The 8,353-nt window shown below is 29.2% G+C and overlaps 1 long non-coding RNA gene across 1 annotated transcript; it reads right to left on the reverse strand.

The window, feature by feature from the left end:
- Nucleotides 1-2,748: 2,748 nt before the first annotated feature.
- LOC107004294 lies at nucleotides 2,749-4,325 on the reverse strand. The gene is made up of 3 exons (XR_001454715.2): nucleotides 3,727-4,325; nucleotides 3,367-3,419; nucleotides 2,749-3,062 (listed from the first exon to the last, which is right to left on the reverse strand). It is a non-coding gene; the product is annotated as an uncharacterized LOC107004294 (long non-coding RNA).
- Nucleotides 4,326-8,353: the final 4,028 nt, after the last annotated feature.

The raw sequence follows: 8,353 nt of genomic DNA on the forward strand, positions 1-8,353 counted from the left end.
TCAGACGCTGACATATATTACGGTAGTGGTGCGTAATTTGGGTTTTTTATACTTTTCATCATAGGAACACCTATACATATACACACACATAAACATGGTTCAATAAAAAAAAGAGATTTACACTTCCTCAGTTGTTCTTCAATTAGGAATACTTACTCTAATTCATTATGAGATTTGCACAAATAATATTTTTAAATTTTATACCTTTTAAAGACAAATTGATCAAATTATAGAGTGTGGAAAAGTAGAGTGTATGTAGACTTTATTGTTTCTATAGACCATGGATTCAAGAGTTGTGACAACCTTTTGCCTCGTGTGACTCAGCTATAGAAAAAAAAACATTCAAAATCAAATTGAGTTGGCAATAGAGCCACAAAGTAGATAATAAACTTGTCATATTGGAAATCAATTAGAACAACAATTTTAGATATAAAAATGTAGCCGATAGCTTCGTCCAAATAAGTCCACATCTCTCCCTTTTTTCCTTTCCTAATAACACGCCATTTCAAAACACAAATCAAAGGTCGGTGAGGCTCACCAAGGATGTTTTTTCACCCAACCAGCAGTGTTGGCTTGAAAGTGTTAATAAGTGGAGTTGTCACCACCAAACATCCATACCTAAACAACAATAAATTGAGGATGAATTTGAAATTTGAATGTACAATAATATAACCAAAATGAAATTAATACATTTTTATTTGACCTTCCTTTTTTATGCCTGGAGATATTTTGATTAAAGTTCATTAACTCGCCAACCTATAATATTAAAATACACTATACAAGATAAGATAAATGCATATCTAATTCTAAACAAAAATACAAGAAATGTACAAGTTATGTGCTTAATCAACGTTGAACCTGATAACAAAAACAAATCTGAATTTTAAATATAAATCAAATGAAGGGCCTAATTTTAAATCTAAATAACGCACCCAAACATCAAAATTGATAACACAACTTGAAATTACAAAGGAATACTGAATAAATGTGAATAAATATGAACAGACAGTTTCAGATCTATAAAATTGGGAGAAATAAAAACACGGTAAAGTTTCAACATCAGTGTTTCATCAGCTGAAAGTGTCCTCATCATCGGGAACTTTGTCATATCATTAGTGTAGAAATCTCCAAGTTCATCCTTGGGTAATTTTTCAAGCTTAGCAATGTATGCATTGTAAATCTTCTTCTCCAATGGTATATATTCGTTTACCTCATTCTCCGACAATACACTACCACGAAGCACTATGGCGAGTTGTGAAAAAGAGAAAAGGAAATGGCGATGGGTATAAGCGCTGCAGAAAAGAAGGATGACGCGGCCTTTTTCCGGATTTGCTGGGTTGATGCGACTGCAAAAGAAGACAGGGAGTGGAGTCGTTTTGGATTTTGCTCGTGTTAGCTGATTTCTCGGTGAGTTTCAGTGGAGAAGAAGATGTATAGGAGTCGGGTCGGGTATTTGTGTTGCTGTGTATTGTTATTGCATCGTTAATGAAGGGTTTTGGGCTTGTTATTAAAGAGATTTGGGCTTAGATAGGGCTGTTGTATGTTTGCCGATAGGTTGGGCTGTTCAAGGGTCATCATGGATAATGGAAATTGTTGAATGAATGACCCAACTTAGTTTCTTAAATTGATCCAATAGATGTAGCAAATATTGATTAAAATTCAATTTTAAAACAAAATCATATAGATTACAAATTCAACCGAGTGAAATTAAGGACATAGCCGATTTGAATTAATTAAGGAATTCGACTAATGTAAAACAAGACGAACTAAAATAAATTAATTAATGAACTTTTTAATCTTAACCAAATAAGATAATCAATTTTAAAATATTAACTATTAATTAATTTGGCTAATTGATAATATTTAAAGAAAAAACTAAAATCATTTGAGCCGATTTGCAAATAAAAAATATACTAAATATATACATAACAATAAAAAATTTATTTATTAGTTTTTAATAAAACAAGACGAACTAAAATAAATTAATTAATGAACTTTTTAATCTTAACCAAATAAGATAATCAATTTTAAAATATTAACTATTAATTAATTTGGCTAATTGATAATATTTAAAGCAAAAACTAAAATCTTTTGAGCCGATTTGCAAATAAAAATTATACTAAATATATACATAACTATAAAAAATGTATTTATTAGTTTTAAATAAATTGACAAACTTACATAAATAGTAACTCGAAAATATAAGTAATTCAAAATCATAGCCATCACTTTATAATACACTAAAAATGTAAAATCTTTTGAGATGATTTTCAAATATTTATAGGATATACTTATTTTATACATAATTATATAACACATATATATTATTAATAATTATAAAAAAAATGATAGACTATTAAAAAACCTACAAAATATTTTTATTTTATTTTTTGAAAATTCATGAAACTAATTGTTTCAAATCGTTTGGAATTGAAGAAGCTCGATGATTAATCTATAATATAGAGGTCAAAATTGAGTGTCAACAATAAAATCTAGTTTGTCTTATTTGTGGAAAACATACGGGTACTGATGTTGTTATCGATGAACAAGAAAAACGAATTTGTGGAAAATGTAGCATCAATGAACGAGGAAAAAACTGAGTTTGTGGAGAAGATAACATCAGTGAACGAGAAAGAAATGCTCTGCTAATTCCTGAGATAACAAAGCACTCGGACACTAACATAGTCATTACGATAGTGGTGCGTAATTTGGATTTTTGATACTTATCATCATAGGACCACCTCTATGTAAACACAAATATAAAGGCAGTTCAATAAATAAAAAAAAGATGTACACCCTTTCTCAGTTGTTCTTACTTAGGAGTACTTTAATTTATTATGAGATTTGTACAAATAATATTTTTTAATTTTGTACCCTCTAAAGACAAATTGAACACACTATCGAGTGTGGAAAGAGTAGAGTGTATGTAGACTTTAATTTTTCTATAGACCATAGATTCAAGAGTTGTGACAACCTTTTGTCTGTGTGAGTCAGCCATAGCAAAAAAAAATAATTCAAAGTCAGATTGATTCGGCAACAGAGCCACAAAGGAGATTATAAACCTGCCATATCAGAAATCAATTAGAAAAATGATTTTTGAGATATAAAAATGTAGCCAACAGTTTCGTTTAAATAGTTTGCAACTCTCCCTTTTCCCCTTTCCTAATAACCACCAATCCAAAACCCCAACCAAAGGCCGATGAGGCTTACCAAGGATGTTTTATCCCCAACCATAATGTTGACATGAAAGGTTTAATAACTGGATTTGGCACCACCAAATATCCATATCGAAACAAAAATAAATTGAGGTTGAATTTGAATGTACACTAATATTACCGAAATGAAATTAATATATTTTTATTTTACCTTCCTTTTTCATGTCTAGAGATATTCTTATAGAAGTTCATTAATTCTCCAACCTACAAAATTAAAATTCACTATACAAGATCAGATAATGCATATCGAATTCTAAAGAAAACTATAAGAAATAAACAGGGTATGTGCTTAATCAACATTGAATCTGATAACAAAAACAAAATTGAAATCTAAATATAAATTAGATGAAGGACATACTAAACATCAAAACTGACCAATTTGAAATAGAGAATAACACATCCTAAACATCAAAATTGAGAACACACCTTGAAATTACAAGGGAATATTGAATAAATGTGAATAAATATCAACATACAGTTTTAGATCTATAAAATTGGGAGAAATAAAAACCTGGTAAAACTTCTAACATATTGTTCCATCAGCTGAAAATGTGCTCATAATAGGGAGCAGTGACATATCATTAGTGTAGAAATTTCCATATTCATCCTTGTATAATTCTTCATGTTTAGCAATGTATGCATCGTCAATCTTATTCGTTTACCTCATTTTCCAAAAATACACACCACCAAACACTATATCATTATTGGAGAGTGTGGTACCAGCAAAGGAGAACCTCAATCATGTGTCAAACATCTTTATGGGTGAACATTAGGTTTCTCACCTTCCATATGTTCTCCTCTAAATCAGCCGGTTCTTCCTTCCATATGAGACTTAATTTCAAACAAATTAGATCTAGTTTGTTTTATTTGTGAAAAAAAGGGTGCCGATATTGTTATCGTTGAACAAGAAAAATGAGTTTGTAGAAAATCTAACATTGATGAACGAGGAAAAAAATGAGTTTGTGGAGAAGATAACATTAGTCAACTAAAAAGAAATGCTCTGCTAATTCCTGAGCTAACAAAGCACTCAGACACTAACATAGACATGACGGTGGTAATGCGTAATTTGGATTGTTGATACTTTTCTTTATAGGACCACCTCTACATATACACACATAAAGGCGGTTCAATAAAAATTAATAAGAGTAGTACACTTCTTCAGTTGTTCTTCACTTAGGAGTACTTACTCTAATTTATTATGAGACTAGTAACTGACTATAGGAAACACGTTCAATTACTAAAAACTCTCTTAATTTTCATATTTTAATATATGGGCAGTTAGATGAATTAATAAAATATATCAAACTGTGTTAAATAACATTTCTTGGATGATTGAATTCATTATAAGCCTAGTACATATACAATTAATCATAAACAACTCATGGATTAATTTACTCAATATTAAATTATTATTTTGTCACAACTTGCTCATTTCTATACTTCAATTTGTCACTTAGTGCTATGATAACTAAAATTAACAAATATAAATAAATTGCGGGTGTGGCGCTTTAGTGTGTGGTTTGCTTCGGTACTTTAATTTTTGATCGTGAGTGTGTTTTATAAAATATAGATAACGGTATTCGTTTTATTATTATATTTTTTTAAAAAAACAAAAAATATATTTTTATTTTTCTATTATATAGAAGAGTGAAGTGGGAGGACGATCAAGGGCAAAAATGTAATTTCACGCTAACAAAAATCTATTAAGAAATACATGTTAATAATTCTAGAAACATCTTTCTATATATGAAGTGAATAATTATTAATGGCGAAAATGTAATTTCAAGCTAACAAAAATCTATCAAAAATGATAACAAAAAAATTAAATAGTTCTAAAAACATCTTAAGTTACTATTATTACCATTAATCTATTTTGTTATTACTTCACTTTCTTTTCCTTTGTGAGTTATTGTGATATCTATTTTATTATCACTTTAGTTTACTATTACTTTAATTTAATTTAATTCGTAATATTTTTTTCTATTCATTATGCTTATAAAAAATGCTTACTTTTTATATAAAAATTTATCATGAATTAATTATTTTTATCTTTATTTTGAATCTGATTAATATACTTGAAAATAAATAAGTGTGATAAAATCAATAATATATATTACATTGAAATTAAAGAAAAAGATGTTAAAATGTAAATTTTCGAATAAAAATGAATAGGATGATATGTTTTTATTAAGACAACTAAGAATAAAAATGTAGTTTCGTTCTAACAAAAATTTATCAAGAATAAATAATTCTAGAAACATCTTTCTATATATGAAGCGAATGATGATCAAAGGTAAAAATGTAATTTCATGCAAGTAAAATTCTGTCACGAATGATAACAAGAAAATTAAATAATTCTAGAAACATCTTTAATTATTATTATTAGTATTACCTCATTTTTGTTATATTTTCATTTTTATGAGTTATTGTAATATCTATTTATTATATGAAAGTAAATAAATAATGATTATGCTTAGCTCTTAACAATTATATATCAAGTATAATATTAGGTGGAATCAACCAAAATTAAAATTAATATTTATATGTATATTAAATTTTGTGTATTGAAATATTTTTTAATTTTGTGATCTTAAATATGCCTTATAAAAAAGATTAAAACTCAAAAGTTATTTTCTTTCTAAAATAAAAAAAAATAAGTTCATATAAATCGAAAAGGAAGGATTCATATATTAAAAATGAAATACATATGTGTTATTATTAAAATGAGCTTTTATATAATTTTTTTAACAACAAGTCGCTTGGCTTCCTTCTATTAATTTGTACATATTTCTGGAGTTTTAAATATTTGAACATTTTAATATAGAAATATAATGATTTAAAAATTTTAATTCTTCGTTTTAATTTCTAATTTGTTACATATTTAAAAATTACATAAAAAAAAGAGCTTAAAATGCAATGTAACAATTTAATATATTTTTAGAAAAAACATAGTTTAAAAACATAATGAAATTTGGTTGATTCCCTTATTTTTATCAAAACAAAAAATGTTGCATATATTGATTGAAAATAACGTAAGAACTAAAAAGTACTATGAATCACAATAAAATGACAACGAAAAATATGTGAGAATCATATAAGAAATTTTGTTGACTTTCCTAAAATCACTACATAAAATAAAACAGATGTAGTAACATATATTATTCGAAAATGACACAAAACATACATCAATTAATAATTTAAAATATTTCTAAAAAAAGAATGTATAAAAAATTTAGTTCATTTTTTCAAATTTCATTTGTGTCACATAAATTGGAAGAAATAAAACTAATATACGTTGGGCCCGCGCTAGCGCGAGCACCTGATATATAGTCAACTATATAGAAGAGTAAAGTGGTAGGATGACCAAGGGTAAAAATGTAATTTCATTCTAATAAGAATCTATTAAGAAAAATAGTAAATAATTCTAGAAACATCTTTCTATATATGAAGTGAATAATTGTAATACCTCTAAAATGACATAGGTGAAGCTAGAGCCTAACATAGTTTTCATGAGGGTATAAGGTCCTAAAAATGGTCTATAATGTGGTAATGAGACAATGTCTAAGTATTTAGGTGCATTAGAAGTCAAACGTCAAGGGACTACCAAGACGTTCGACGACTAGTCACCTATGTGTTTCATGTGTGTTTTACATGTTTATGAGTGTGTTATGAGATTATGAGGTTCTTATAAGAGTTATTATAGTGTTTGTAGGCAGTTTGTCAAGTTTCATGAAGTTTGGAGGTAAAACGTCCATTACGTTCGAAACGTTTTCCTTGAAATGACCTTGTGTGTCTTGGCATTTTCATTGAGTTTTATGTGTTTATTTTCAAAGAAATTGATATCTGATGTACTAAACTCGTATACGGATATATTCGGGTTGGAAACGTCCGGGCAAACATCCCCAAGGACCAACCAAGGGTCCTTGAGGAAGTATCCTTCATTTGAGGACAAGGTTGTCTTGGCCAGCCCCAATCGACTGAGGCGATCGACAGCCAGTAGACTGGTCGACGCCCCATCGTTGGTGGCTGTTGGTCAAGACTTAGCCTAGGGAGCTTAATCTCCCAATGGCCAGTCGCTGAATGAAACGACGGCCAGCTAGGACGGTCCATTTATGGACAAACGGTCCGTCGATGGGCAGTTGTTGGTGAGGGCCTGCAACTTTGCAGTTTATTGATGTTGTTGGTAAATTCACCCAACGTCCAAATAATAGTTTGGGAGGTTACTTAGGGGTATTTTAGGGTATTTTAAGAGGGTTTGTAAGTCATAAATACCTAGATGAATTCATTCTTCCAAATCAAAACCCTAAATTCTCTAGAACTCCATTGAGGCCAAAAGTCAAGGAAGAGCTTGGATTGGAGATTTCATTGGTCATCATGAATTTCATGGTTTAGCTTCAGTGAGGTATGATTTTTGATCCTTGAAACTCTATTCATCAAGGATCCCAAAATTCAAAGAGATTTCTAAAGTTTTCTAAAGATGAACTTGTCCAATTTTATGATCTATCCATGGGTTCTTGCATTAAAGGTTTTAAATCATTGTATATTGATTGAATTCTTATTAATTAGATGATTTTAACACAATTAACCTATGAATCCATGTAATTCATGAACCCTAGTTTTTGACTACTTTGTGGTTGACTTGATATTGTTCTAATGCTTATGAATTCTAGTGTAGTTTTCTATGGGCTATCGAATGTTGTAAGAATAGTATTCAATTGATGTATATGCTGTCTTATATTGATAAATTTATATTGAATTGACCTAGATTCATTGAGTATTATGGTCTTTGTATTGAATTGATGATCATGGCCATGGGTAAGGGCCTTTTGGTATTGAATTGGATGATTTAGCTATGGATTGAAGTGGTGAGAATGGATTGGTGGTACCTGCCCTAATTATCTTTATTTTATGTAATGTAACTCTTGATTTATGTTGTGATTGGTATGGCCCACTTATGGTGGCGGTGGTATGTGCTTTACTTGTGAGTGATGTGGCCTCGTCGCGGTTACTTTATGTATTATGATGATCATGGCCTTGTCGTAAACTACTTGAGGTATTATGATGAATTGTGTTGTTGATTTATGTGAAGTATGATCATATTTATCTACATATGAGTAACATGAAAGTATGTATTCTTC

Source organism: Solanum pennellii, chromosome 11 (assembly GCF_001406875.1).
Source record: "Solanum pennellii chromosome 11, SPENNV200".
In the NCBI taxonomy this organism is placed as follows: domain Eukaryota; kingdom Viridiplantae; phylum Streptophyta; class Magnoliopsida; order Solanales; family Solanaceae; genus Solanum; species Solanum pennellii.